This window comes from Camponotus floridanus, unplaced genomic scaffold (genome assembly GCF_003227725.1).
Source record: "Camponotus floridanus strain SB8 unplaced genomic scaffold, Cflo_v7.5 scaffold46, whole genome shotgun sequence".
Taxonomy (NCBI): Eukaryota; Metazoa; Arthropoda; class Insecta; order Hymenoptera; family Formicidae; genus Camponotus; species Camponotus floridanus.
Window position 1 is genome coordinate 1,018,625 of NW_020229614.1, and position 15,814 is coordinate 1,034,438.

The following is a 15,814-nucleotide window of genomic DNA, read 5'->3' on the forward strand; positions in this document are numbered from 1 at the left end:
CACTTATGATTGTTCTAAATGTACTTTTGATTACGTTCTATCGATCGGAGTTAGTCATTGGAGTTCAGTTAACGTTCATAGCTGGAGAGTGAAATGCCGAGAAAATATCATGGAATTAAAGGTATTACGGAATTAAATGACTTTTCCCTACCAAGAAATCAACAAAGATTAAATATAATCCCTCAGTTATTGGTCGATTTTTGTTTGGATTGTCTAAACTTTTTTCTGCAATTATAACACAACATCAGCGGAATAAATCTTTAAAAATATTAAAAAAATTTATATACAAGCATGTTTAGTAATATAGTTTCTATCGCACATTAGAAATAAAAAAATTACTGTTTTAATTGCTTCATAAAATTATATGCTCGTCTTTTCTCTGGAAATTAAACATTTGTTTAATGCCGCAAACATCGAAGGAGAAATTGCAATATCGTTCCTACGCGTACGCGTTATCTCGCATTTTCATCAGAAACGGCGCAAATTAATTAGCATCTTTCCTAGCACTTGATCGCGGCAACCTACTCCTCGAGGAGCAGTCTTGAATCCGTATGAAAGTTGTTCGACTTGTTAGTTTCGCGCGCGTGATAAACTGCGATTCGCGCGTTTCTTGAAATAACAGGTCGGAAGAAGGGAGAGAGGGGGTAAGAGCACAGGGGTTAGCGCGATAATTATTATTATCCAGTTTGTCAAACGGTTGGGGCAGATGTCGTCGTTCCATGTCTCGCAAATGCGTCATGGATCGCGCCGGCTGCCTGAAGATGTAAATCCCATTAGCGAACTTGACGCGACTTCCTGGCCTGAGTATCTCGACGCAATGCTAGGTATAGACGATGCGACGGCGACGACGACGACGACGACGACGACGACGAAAGCGAGGGCGATGATGACAGCGCGATGGCGCTGACAGAATATACGTGATAACGATTCGCTGCACGAAATCGTTCGCTCCACCGTCGTTACGTGAAACAATATTTATGTTATAGTTGGCAATACAGTTTCTCCGCGCGGACTCCTTGTATGAACAATACACAACGCAAAATATACCATAACCAAGAGAACGTGCCGAGTTTCGAAACGTTACGGTAGGACAACAGTAACCGGATACATTCCGGAAATTGAGAGAAATGAAATTCCCTATGCCTGTGCGTGCGTTCATGTAATTTCATTTCTAGATATCCGTTACTTTCGAAGTATATAGACGAATTAATGAGAACAACATTCGTGCGCGCAGATAAATACCGGATTATATTTTCAATGAGATACGAATGATAATCAAAGTGAGGCCATTACTTTCGCTACAAAGTTAAACGCGGTTCGCAAATTAAAGGAGCACTTCGCGGATGCAATGTGAACATCACGGGATTTATTATATCGTTAGAGCGTGAAAGCAGGGAATATTTCTCTCCCGGTACTGCCTAGGGGATACGTCACCCCTCTGGCCCGACACATCCCAGTCTTCCCCCTTTTATTTTATTACGAACGAACGAACATGTCGTCGACCCCGCAGTCCTAAAATCTGCAAATACATTATAGATAAAAAGGAGAAAAAAAAATGAAAATCTAAGAAAAAAACCAATTTTGTTTTTATCGTTTTATTTTTATCGTTTTATTCAAATTGTGACTTGCATTCAAGAAAATATTTTGTCAACGTTGTCGCGTTAAAATTTATTTGTGGCCGCATTTCTTACGGTAATACATTGTACAGCATTTTAAGAACAATATATATATATAGCGCAACACAAAAGCTTCGATCGTAATGTTCGTAATTGATCATGCGTTTCCGAGGGAAGATGAACGCGACGTCGAGCGTCAAGGGGATAAAATCTTACACGGTCGTAACTCGCTGGGCGCGTTACGTCGTCGTATTCCCGCGGCAGCGCGATAGATACGCGCATGTAACACACGTGTATCTGGTGCGCGCGAGAGGCGAATTTGCATGCCAATATCTTTCAAGAGAATAAATCCATACGTATGAGGGAAGAAGAGCTCCTTAAATTGGTAATCGCGGTCTACGAAGCAGCCTCAACGTTTACTCGTCACAGCCTAGGCGGGGTTACGCAATAGTACGACGTCTATTCGGTGACAATGCGTCGCGCAAACATTTGGTAACTCGATACTGAACGTTTCGTGTGTATAGAATTATCTGTCTGTGTTTTCGATTAATTTGTAAATTTAAATGCACGCACACCCTCCAACAATTGCGAAAATTACAAAAGCGATTGTTTGGAGGAAATTTTACTACGCGCAGAAGTATACCAAGTTCTTGATGCTGTCTCTTGCATTAATGTTTCCTTAATATTTGGCGACTTATGACGTAATATTTTGTTTGTGATGTGACAGATTTAAAAGATTAATCGAGGATATTTTTTGCTCTAGCAAAATATGATATTTGCACACACTAATTGAATATCGTATTGTTCAATAATATTAATATATGACAGGTGATGAGATATATATTATAATTATTGTTATATATTATTAAATATATTAATAATACATGTTAATATTTATTAATAATATGTATATTAAAACATGTAATTAAGTTAGAGCGTAGATATATTCAATATTTATTCTATGTTTTATTTAATAATGGATAGAAACATAAATATGTATGCTTTGTTTAATCATTTTACAATTGAAATAGTTATATAACGTAATTTCTATTATATATGTTATAACATATTATATATACATATTTATAAATTTATAAAAAAATTATTATAGCAAATGTTAATTTGTAATTTTTTTTACTATGCTACATACATACATATGAAATTACATATATGTACGTATCTACAATATGGCTTCAATATATAAGGGTACGTTAAATGCAAACTAATTCATAATTCTCGCAAAGGCTGAGAAATGTCATCACAAAATCGGCAATATTAACGTAACTCTGTACGATATACAAAGTTTCTAGAAACTAGATCTGCTATATGAGATCAGCTACGAAAGAACCGGGGGATTGAATGTAGCTCGTAAGCTGAGCCAGCGATGCTAACACGTATCTACGTGAAAATTAGGGCACATGGCTAAAGCCTGTAAAGCGCGCATTTCTCGTCACTTGTACATGAAAATTTACGTCTGAAAATTTACGTCTGGCAAAGCCATTTGAAATAACGGTTTAAACTAATCATTTTGTTTTTTTTTTCTAAAAACCATTTTAAATTAAATTTTTTATTAACGGAAAATGCACAACATATGTATATAACGCGACACACATAAAATAAATGGAAATATTAAAATATATAAAATTATATTGCGTGTTTATATAAGTTAAAATCAATTTTCAAATACATTATCGCATGCCTTTTACGCATAAGAAAATATAAATAGACGATAATAAATGGTTATATGCATATATGCATATATGCAAGAAAGAGAGATTTTGGTGTTAATCTTTCGCTCGCAAAGGTGCAGCTCTTTCTATGATGTCAGCACGCCGGAATCTATTTGCATAGAGACATCTAACGCGTCGAGCGTAGCAAGTTGCGAAAATTCTCCGATGTGTCCTCCGTAAATATTCATTAAAAGAGGGAGGTAGACTACTCCCGAGTCGCGTTGACAGTAACGTTAAAGAGGTTCTCTCGGGAGAAGCTTGTCGCTCGTGGTCCCGGTTGCCGGTATTGCGGAGAAGTGTGCCGATACCTTATTTCGCCGAGACGGCGAAATAATCTGCTATGCATAGCTCTGCCCTCGCCGCGCGCCGCACACACATTGCCATTATATTTTAACCTCTACACGCCAACGGCCGCGCAACCGACGGTGCTAAATTCCGGTGGCAGGCTGCTCGGTAACGATCGTATCCCGGCAAACAGGCAGTTTCGGTCTCCTCGAATCCCTGGCGGGTCTTAGTCGGGAATCGAACGCGCCTACGCCGCGGCCTCTTTCCCTACCCCATACCCGTACTCGGCTTTTTGATTAACCTATGCATACTTGAAATCGCCTCGGCGCGATTTTCCGTGCATGAAAATTTAAATAGACTACAGTCCGAAAAGGAACCCGCGCCGCTTTCTTCCGAAATGTAACTTTGCCGTCATCCCTAGCGAAGCAGCAGACGGTCGTGTAATACGATATCAAATAATTATTTTTCATGAAATTCAATCCGACAAATCAATAGGCAGCAAATCGGTAGGCAACATTATCTTGGTTTATATCGAATAGTGGTCTTTTTCAATCGTTTAAAGTTTAAAATCAAATTCCGTCAAATACAAACGCTGAAAATGAAACGATATTTTTTCCAATTTTAATCTTTATTTTTCCAGATCCATAAAATAATGAAATTTAAGAAAATATATAGAAAGTATCTACCTGCAATTTATTTGTGACGATCAGGTCATTAGTTTACCCGTAGCCTAATGAGCACCTCAGAGACGAATTGCGTCGACCGGCTGAGATATTGATGGAGGGCGTTCTTATTCTAAGCGATCGTGAAGCGGACGAGGAACATCAGCGAGGGTAGTAATCGATAAAAGGGCGTCTCCTCGTTAATACTGTTCGAAGCTTAGCTCATTATAAGCTTGCACGTGTTACATGTATAATGGCTGCAGAAATTAGCGAAATTAATGGTGCACCGAGTCCGCGAAGTATTAAATAAGTAGATTACTTTAATGGCCGCTACACGACGATCCGTTTAAGCTTCTTCCCGAATGAATTTTCATTGTTCAGTGTAGAAAAGGCGAAAGTGGTGATTTTTCGAATATTTTTCAGAGGACAAAATTCGAGAGAAAGAAAAACGTCACGCGAATGTTTTATTGATTGACTTTTAAACAGTTATAAAGTCCATATTACATTTCCAAGCAAATTTCACATAATCTTTGCTCGAATGTTTGTCAGATAGTCGAAGTAGCAAAGCAAAAATTGCATAACGATCGAATGTCGTGTTCATATAGGAGGAAATTACGCGTACAAACCGTGGAAAATTGCAGAAACGTGATTGCAAAAGAACTCTTTAATCGAGACGAAAGAGTTCGCGTATGTAAGAGGGATATAATAATACATTAATGAAAGATCAACCGCCGGTATAGCTAACCAGACTTGCAATAAAATGAAAAGAAATAACGAACAATAACGGTAGATCGCGTTCTTCGAATACTCGTGGCGGCTCAGATTCTTCGCGTCTATCGCCCCCGCGATTATATAAATATAATGTACTATATAAATACTTTCATCGCCCGCGCAAGAAAGAACGTGAGCAGGCCGCATTCTGCAGTTTAGCGCCATACGTTTCGCAATTATTATCGCGACGATGCCGCAGATATTTTTGCTAATTATCGCGCGCGATGCGGCCAATAGTATAGCACGAGCCACACACACACACACACGCACATATATATATATATATAGAATGGTCTCCAGAATGTGAATAACGGGCAGGGGAACCGTCACCGGGAATAATATGAAGAAACCAGCGGGTGCGCGGCGAGGGTGTACGACGATTGAAAAGAAAGTGAAGGAAGAAGGAGAAAAGGAGGGATCGTGGGATGAGGACTGCGCGAGAGGACAATTTGCTGAGAATTTCAAGAACGCAACATTTCGATCGGCGCGAAATGAAATAAGCCAACGAATATTAATTCAGGACCGTTCAAGGGGAATCGCAGACGCGAACGCTCGATACAGATTATTTGACCTGCCTTCCGAACGAGAGAGATTTTCCGCCACGGAATCGCGTTCCCGAGATCCCGCTGCACCGTTGCACTGGTATTTTTCGATATTTGATATACAGTCACAGCCGTTGATATATAGATTGGTATTTAATAAAAAATTTTGTTCCTCTGTTAATTAATTTACGCATTAATTTCCCCTCTTCGTAGTTATATCGATCCTTGTAGATATTATATTTTTTCACAAATACCTTATTTTTTCACAAATCACCTTAATGTTTACTTGGTAAATATTTACTAAACACTCATTTATTGATTTATAATTTATATCGATTTCATATTTTAACCTACATCATAAAACGGCAACGGTAACGTAATTTTATGTAATATAATATTCAACAGCGGAAGTCCTTTGTTTCACGTAGCTACGGGAAACTTTATATCCCATTTCGCTAAATCGTAATGCGCATTCGCTCTCTTCACAGCGCTTTCAGACATCGCGCGTAGATTATTCGTGAGTAGGCAAAATCTTTCGCCCCCGCAAGCGTGTTTTCGCGCAAACGAAATTCGCGCATAAAGCCCATCTGTAGAAAGCGGTTCGAAGCTCACTGAGCAACCGCGGAACTTGCCGTGTCATGTGTATGCGCGCGTATATGTATGTGGGCATATGCACGTTGATTTGCACATATGGGCGCACGTGTGGCACCTAGTAGTATAACGTGGTATGGTCACGCCATCGCCTCTGGGATTCTGCCGGTTTCCCGCATGCAACTTATGATCGTTACTAACGGAACATTATGTAACTCGCGATAAGCGCGTAATAGTTCATTCTAATCGTTATTTAAAACGCGCCCCCGTATCGTGCTGGACCTGTTAACTCCTCTGTAATCTTCCTGAAACGTTACTAATTGTATTAAGTCGACCCCTGGTCCCGAGACTGCTGCGCGTAAATTTACTACTCATCGTAAAAAGGAGCAGATCCTTTTACATAGCACGTTCGTACGCGAATATTTGGAGTTATTCGTTCCAATTAACGTTAAATAACACTACGTTTCTTCATTAACGTACGAAGGAAAATGACGTGTCGTATTAAACGGTTGGATCAATTCCCGGGGACGAACCTTCCACACGTCTAAAGCCGCGCACACGTTGGATGATTCATTAAAATTGTACGCTTTCCGTTCGATTAATGCATTATCGAAAGTATATTGTCGCGTCCTGCGCGAGATTTTACGAAGATGAGAGCAAAATCCGTCGTTTAATGTTTTACTCTGCAAGTTATAACGTCGCGAACTTTATTCATTGACGTAAATGATTCCCTTAAATTGCATTTGCGGATTTGCAAACAAAAGTATATCAAGAGACGAGGAGTTCGCGTAGGGGTTTATAAACGTTCAGGCAGCGAGAGGAATGGAGAAAGATCGAGTTATTAGTAATTTGAATATTTATAGAGCCGCGTGAGAGAGAGTTAACCGCGAATTTTTTCATTTTAATAATCACGAGTCGCAAATTTAATTTCTGTTGTCTTCAGTGATTACAATGAAACCGCAGCAACGCTCTGCTTAAATGTATTTCAAAGTTATTATTCCGAATAATCAATGATAAGTGAATAATTTCAAACGGAACATTTGCAGAACGATGATAAAAACAGTATCGTTTGATTCTTTACTATCGTTGCTATTTGCAGGTATTACTCACATGGGATGGCGCGAAAACTCCGCGGATAACTGCGCGTTTTTATTCGAGCACCGTATAGACGAAGAGAACCGATATAATATTGCGAACGACCGGGAAAGTCCTATTACTTTCTCCGCTATTACATAAGGCGTCGGCACGTTCGTATTACGATTCGTTTTGCCGGTTCATGTGCATTCAGCTATATGCCAATATCATAAGCTTCGAATTTACCTTCTTCTGAAATCGGTGCGCAATTTCGATACGGAGAGAGAGCGAGAAGGTAGATTCTATATGTATAACAGTTGGCCTGACGTGACTTCTGCTTACTCGATAAACGTTATTTCTCTCGCATCCGCGCTCTAAATTGTTAATGTTGCATTAATTTTGCTTCGCTTAATCGTAATCATTTGGTAATTTCGATCATTACGTTGCATTTATATATACGTTGACCGAAATTTTACATTCCTAAAAATTAGCGTCATGCAAAATTAAAATCGACGTTAACAAGTGTCATGAAGCATGAAATATTTTTGGTTTTATCAAAATTATTTATAGGACACAAATATATTTCGAACATGAAATCACGATTGTTTCAATGTACGATAATGTATGATGAAAATAATTTAAATTGAGTTTTCTGAAATTTAAATTTTTGAGATGTAACCGGATAATTTAATTTTTTTATTATCAGGGCATTCATAATACAATTGTAGGACAAGAGGCAAATCTTTATGCTTTCAAAAATAGAAATAAATGTAGAGAAATGATCACTTTCTAAATGGTGGCGTTAATGAAAATTAATGTTCTCTTTCAGACCGGTGAGTTTTCTATAGCTCCAGTTTTCGTCGTTTTATAATGCCATTCACGAAGGCATTTTAACGAATGGAATAGCTATTCTGCAATTTTTGAGGCAAACTGAAGAAAAACCATTATTTAGCTCTTAATATTCTTGCCAGAAATTGTTTGCAATATTAAAAAAGCAATATCAAGGCATGTTTTTCTTTCGTGCTTATTGTCATGTATTTTGCCGATACTTGTTCGATACACAGTGAGCTTTAAATTGTTGCTTCAATCTCCAACGTCTCCTAATCTCAAATTAATTGTGTAATAATTTTTTGCTCTTTTAATGCTACAATATCGCATTTTCTTATTATTGTCTCATTCAGTTTTGTTTTCGTCAATTTTCAATCGGTTATTAAATACAGTTATGAATTACAATCAGTTATGAAACGCAGTGTCTAATTAAATATTATAATCATATATCTAAAAGAAAACATAGCGCAAAAATTCGATAAGATTTTCGAGAAAGTGAAATATATAACGTTACTTACAGTTAACAATTGACAAATATATCAAAAATATTTTGGCAACGATAAATCGAAAGCGACAGGATATAAAAATTCAATTGTTTCGTATATTTTTGTTCTCATTGAATGAAATATTTCGCAGTAAATTTGCGATATGCTCATTTTGCCCGATTTAAATCCTAGTGCGAATTCCTGTTTCGAGCAATAAATCGCAAACGAGCGTCTTGCCCGTTAATTTATCCATCGAAATTCGATTATCGCGTATTTTGAATATTTGCGGTCCTTGCTCCGCGGAATATCGGAGTTTCCGCGCTCAAGGGATGGTCGTGAAGCTCGGAAGTTGGTTATTATATTAAGAAAAAGTCTCGGTTAGCGGAAATTGGATTTCACTTTTAACCGCGAGATGGAGGTTGCTTAAGAGTCTGCTTCGCTTGCTGGATTTTGATTGTAAACTATTCTATCTCGTTCCGCGGGCGGACCTTCTCGTGCCATCCGGCCGCATTCGAGCCATAGACAGTCGTTTTCTGCGTACAGATATTATTGGAAAAATATATCGACGCTATAAAAGCCGTGGAAGCCTTTAAGCTGAAAATTGCTTTTAGTCGAAAGTGGGTGTTCCGCCGCTGCAATATTTTTCCGGAAACTAATATTCGATTCAAGGCGTAAATTCGATAATCGCGACGCGTAAGCGCACCGCATTAAATGTAGCATTAATGCCACCCCCGCTATTTCCGTATCTCTCGCAAGAGTGTACGCGTTACTGCATTTATAACATATAGCTGCATTATTTTTATCGCTATTTATTGATCGGAAACAAATGAATATAATTCGAGGATCACAATTAAATAATTTCTATGCAATAGGCGACAAACATTTGTAGCTAGTCAAATTTACATTTACATTGTATCTTGTGGAAGCATGGAGTAAAATTTTGATATTTTTCATATTTTTTTTCCTTTTTGTATATCTATAGATAAAAATTTCGTGACACACTTGATACACATTATTGCGGGTAAAGCTCTCGTTTTAGTCCGCGGACATCTTATAAATTTTCAGACAAGTTAAGCGGACGATAAGTATTTCAGTTCTCTCAAGCAGCAGCGCTATTGTTGTCCGGACGATAAGATCTCGCGCTAAATCCAAGCCTGGCATCGGTACCACAAGGACAGTTTGAGTTATGTCGCTTGGTACCACAATGAGGAAACTCGGTAGGGATGGTTAGGTGGACGAAGGTTAGGGGAATATGGTGGAAGAAGAAAGAAGATGGAGACGGAAGAGAAAGAGAGAGAGAGAGGAAGGTAGTAAGGGTAAGATCGAGAATTTATTAGGAAGAAACGCCTCACGCGAATGTACGAATATACCGTTAGACCTTGCATGGGGTATGTCTGAAATGCGACTGCTTTGCTCAAATGTTTGTCTTTAAAGTGTATACACAGTTCCCCTCCACAAAAGGAATGTATTATTAATTTTCTAAAGTTTATAATAGATTGGATATAACTAAAAAATATATTTATAAAATAGTGAATTTAAAATAAAATTAAATTCTGTAAGCTTGTTACAAGTCTTACACCTGTCACACTTTTGCCATGGTGTTCTATACATAATCTTCTATGAAATCATGAAAAGTTGCGCTCTCACATTTCGTTATGTTCGTTACTTTCGACGCACACATTTCGTAATAATGGATAATCAATGAATGGAGCCGGTCCTATCTCTTCCGCGGCTTCCCGTAGAAACATCCGAATCCGGTCGATATTTATCATAGGCTATAATTCTTATTAGAATAATACTGGAAGCTTTCCGTTCTCGTATTCAGCCATGTATACATACGCCTCAGTATAGGAGAGCTTCTCTTCCTCTAAGTGTTGTTTCTCTTTTTATATGTGTATATATATGTATTAGGCGTATTCAGCCATGCATACATACGCCTTAGTATAGGAGAGCTTCTCTTCCTCCAAGTGTTCTCTTTTTATATGTGTATGTGTGTGTGTGTGTGTATCTGCTACCAAATTCCAAAATATCTCTATTTAAAGCAAAATAAGCAAAACGATGTAACCGGTGGATGTGTGTGGTGTAGGTAATCAGCAGTGGCCGGTGGCTGCAAGAACGACGGAAATTGCGCGAAACTAGTGCGGGCCCTATACCGCCGGGATTAGTCTGTCTAATGCGCGTCCACCGTTACAGAAGTTCACTCGGATGCTCTGAAATATGAAGTGGCTTCTGCGCGGTTCCATGTTTATTCCACCGGTCATATCTATCTTCTGCATGGTCGAAGTAGTGCACCGGACGCAACTACGACATCGCGTTTGTCCGCTTTGAAAGGTCGTATCATTTGACGGGATCGAGTTAATCTCATACTACTTCTCAAAATAACCTCCTTAGCTGTTTTAGCAATCTAGCATGGTTAAATATTGATTGCGATCGCCTCCCGCGCGCTTGTCCGCAGATTGAGAAAGCTTATATGTATTTTATTAGACGGATTTTAGCTTAGAGTTTGATGCAAAATAATAAAATTTCGAAAATATATTGCTATCACAATTGATAATAAAATTTCGCAATAGTAATTACTAATTGTATGTAAAATCATAATGCAATTTTATACGCATAATTGCAGCAATATCTCTAGTCTACTCTGGAGCGCCGATAATTTAATTAACGCGGCATTTTTTTTATGAGATTTTTCGAATAAAATATATGAGCTAATCAAATATTTATAAAGTAGAAGAGTCCATTAAATATAATTTTCTCAAACAGAATGACAAATTGAATAGATTGGTACAAAAATACATATATTAGAGAAATATACTAAAGAATTAACATATTAATTTATCATGTCTTATTCAAACGAAGAGAACATTGAATTTCTTGATTTAAATTTTTTTATTATTCTTTATTAGTGCATAGCTTTTGAGTTTTAATGTAAATTATATGAAAATTATAAACATTTAATATTTGAATTAACTTGCCAATAATAACTACAATATTTAATCTGTAATTATGGCAACTTTAAGGTAAATACCGCTGAATTTTCAAGAGCATTTCGTTTTGGTAAAGTGAGAATTTAATAGCCGATGAGACTACATGCTCTTGTATGTTACTCCTATAACATCCTGAACGTTCTATAAATTGTGGAAAAGCGTCCTATTATATTCTCGTCGCTGGTGTGCTCGTTTTACTTATCGCTGGAGATGTATCTTGCATCCTTAAGCCGCGCAATAGGTTAAAGGCAATTTGTCACGGTACGCGTTATCGCCGTCGTAAACTTTCTTCTTTCATAGTAACTACACGCGGAAGCGGGCGTGCCTTTAAAATATATTTGCTATAAATTTCATTATTAACTTATTAAAAATTTAAACGTCGCATCTTTCCTTTTGATATTAAATATGAGAATGTAACGCGCATTTATTATTCGACAATAGCGTGTGAATAAAACGTACGGAGTAATTTTTTGAGCTCCCGTGATACCTAGTATGCGAGGCGTAAAGGGACAATCTGGATATGAAAGAGGATCGATACGCGTTAAAGGCTCGAGAGGATCGAGTTCGAGATCGCTTCAATGTTCTTGCTAGCGCCGTTGCAAGATATAATCGACGGCGTAACGAAGTTGCCTTGGAACGACGCTACGATGTAAGTACTCGCTCGAAGCGGAGCGATAATGGCGCGACTCGACGTGGCGTGCGCGCCAGTCTCTAATAAATAGTAATTAGCGAGCCGGTAATTAATACAGAGCGATTCTAGCAGGCAGGCACAAAGCATCGCGCAGTCTTTGCACCCCTATCTGCGATCGACTCCCCGGTCAACCAATCAACCTCAAGGCCCACCCGCTATTTTCCGCACCTTCTCTCCCCTTCGTATTTTCTATCTTTCGCTCTCTCTTTTTCTCTCGTGTGTGCAATGACCTCGGTGCTAATGCGACGATTATACTAATAAAATTTCCGTCCACTTTACGACGCGCGGCGTCTATGCCGGGGCGAGACATTAGGAAGCGAGGAACCCCAGAAGAAGGCAAACATTTGCCCGCCTTTCACCCTCGCGCGAGCAAACAACGGCTCGTAGATCGAGTTCATCCTTCACAGGATGCGAAAGTTCGAGGAGGAGAAGGAGCGGTAGTAGAAATTCCTGTTGGAACTCGAAACGATTAAAGAGGCCCTTTGAAGCGTCATATCGCGGTGCGGCGCTTTCTGGGAAATCAGCCAGGATAAAGCGGCGTATGACGGTCTCCCTTCGTAGTAGCAGCTAATGACCTCGCGCTTAGTTTCGATGTAATTCGCGTTCAGTTTGATATAGTACGCGAGGATTATCAAACGATGCGAAACTCATTCTGAAGTTTGGTTGCTACTATAATACTTTACGTTTCCATTAACTAATTTCATTATTAATTTCGAATTTTAAATTTTCGCGCCAAGAGGGCGATTTTTTTCTATTTTCTGATATAAATCAACTAATCAACTAGTCTTGTGAATATACAGGATATAGTCTATGCCATTATAAATAAAAATTATCGCATCGGTGATATATTTAATATTTAAGAAAAAATCCAAATGGAAGGTTTTATGTATTATATATCGTACATTCGATGCGCCGTTCTTATTTGTTGTAAAGCTATTGGACTAGCAAATTTGATCTGGAATTGTATACATAATTATATTAACAAAAACCTATTAACGAGAGAAAGAGATGCGTGGAGAGACCAAGTGAATATTCGCTCCGTAAACTTTACAGAACTATGGTGGCCACTTGTACTTAGAGCAAAGTTATGAAGTGTCATTAATTATAACTGTACGTAACTTCCTTAGTTTGGATGCGTCTCCAATCTGTTCATTACATGACTTTCTCTCGCTACATTTACTTCGGCCTTTGTAAGCATAGTTACGTTATTCTAGCTCTATGGCATCTCTTGACATTATACCGCGAAGTGTCATGTATTTAGAAATTATATAAATTTTTTTAAATCAAATTGAATATCTTTTATTATGCACGGTGCATAACTAGGGAATTAATAAAACTGTTATCCTTATTTGATACAAATGCAATCATTGTTATGGGGAAACCGTTTCAAGTCTCCCCGGAGTAATCCATTGTTACTTACTCATGTGAATTTTGATGAGCATATAAAAGACATTGAGAGAGTTATCTGTTATGCACGGCATCGCCATTGCGCGACACCGTTGCTCCCTGAGGTGCAACAATAATTATTTCTAATTTCCAGTTATGCAAAAATACGCAAAGCTTAAGTACTCTAGATAATAATATCGGTCTCTTCCTAGGTAACTCCCGGAGGTAACGTAAATTTTCTCTCACGAGAAAATATCTAGCCGACTATTGAGAGAAGAAATAATTTCGAAACATTTTCAATATAAGTCGGGACTCTATGATTTCTTATTTTTTCATCGCACGTTTTAATTCTTCCGATTTGAGTAAAATTTATTTTTGTAATAGAGATACGTTCATTTAATAATAGCGAAAAATACTGTGCTCTATTTGCAGATTTCCAAGAAATTATGTATGTGCATGTCTGCTGATACCAACCGTGAACTAATGAAGGGTAAAATTCACATGCATAATTTAGTATACGTAAAATACGAAAATCTGATTAAATACACATGTATTGTAATTGTAACGAAAAATACGCTTTAAAAAATGCGCAATGAAAATCGAACAATATGTATGTACTGGCGATAGACACTGTTTTAAAGTCGCAAAAAAATATTATTTATAATATTTGCATAAAGATATTACAATATTCATGTCACAAGTCACCTCTTCTCACGATTATGATAATATCTGGAAAATATTGCGTTTCACGTAACTTTTCGAACGTCACTATTCCTTCTAAAGTTTTAGCACTTCGACACAGTTCGACAAACTTGAAACAACGGGATTACAACATCGCCCCCATTTGTGTGCGTATATATTATCTATCTCTAGTGGTGTATCCAGTGTCGTTGCACTGTGTGCATGTGTGAACGTGTGCGCATGAACGATATAACTTTCAATAATTTCCCGAAATAGCAGCAGGTTTGGTATATACTATGCTTCAAGCGACGCATACATATTTTATAATGTGGGGTTACATTATATTCACATAAAGCACAGCGCTATCCCAAGCTTTGTCTACATATTGAAGTCTTTATAGCAGCAAGTGGTTTACATCAATTAGTAATTGGCATGGAAACCAATATGTATTATTAAATCGTGGTGCATCGAGAGCGCGCGTATTCTTTGCGCGAGAGAGAATCGCTGCCCGTTTGGCCAAAACTTTGCGCGCTCCGTTAAAACGATCCGGATTATCGAGAATGCATTACAATAAATTCCCGTGTAAGCATAGTGAGCCATGTGCACATTCGATATACTGGCGAAACACTTCGCGTAAAATCCGAGTGATCCCGTGGAAATAAAGTGCGCCGGATAGCGTTCCGTTGTATTTCCATCAAAGACCACGGGTTTACGCATTTTCAGTCTATTTTTTTGTCCTGCACAAACTCCGCGATGTCAGCATATTTTTCAGTATTCAAATAATCCGTTATTCAAATTCATACACGTAATATATTACAACGATATATTATAACGTACAATTTTTTAGATGTGATTTTAAAAAATTAGATGCATATGTAGTTAACTTTTGCTCGCGCGGAAAAAAAAATTACACGAGATAAAATACAATCGAACATTGCAAACTACGGGGTCGGCGGTCTCATTAATTGCTATCGCGCACGAATAATCGCGCTTGTCAATACCGCGTTTCTATTATTATACAAGTGTTTAGCACAGCGGTACGCTGAATCGAACGCGACCGTACGTTAATCGCACATATGTAATCTTCATGCACATGCGCGCAGCAATGTTCAGGATCGTCACGACCAGCACAAACGATGTTTAGTCGTAGCAATATACTAATGGTATGTACATAGAAATATAGAGAAACGAATATACGCTGAGTATATTTACAATGAATTAACGGGTGCTTTAATGCAAACCTCCCCCTTTCGCCCCTTTTCGCCCCCTCTTTTATGGTCTACAACCCATTAGTTTAAACAGATACCCCACACTGTCGCGCTCACATCTGCACATCTACATAATCGGTACCGGAGTATGCACCAAATTAAACACTCTCCGTTGAAAACTGAACTGTGTTATATAACGGTATCCGCGGGTTAGCAGAATAGATTATATTACGATTCGATTTTCATTATGTTGCTCTTTTCATGGGGCGCTCGAAAC

The 15,814-nt window shown here is 38.1% G+C and overlaps 1 protein-coding gene across 2 annotated transcripts in view; it reads right to left on the reverse strand.

Annotated features, from left to right (window-relative positions):
* LOC105257891 (teneurin-a) overlaps window positions 1-15,814 on the reverse strand; it is a 434,044-nt gene that overhangs the window by 245,474 nt on the left and 172,756 nt on the right. The gene's annotated exons all lie outside the window — the stretch shown is intronic.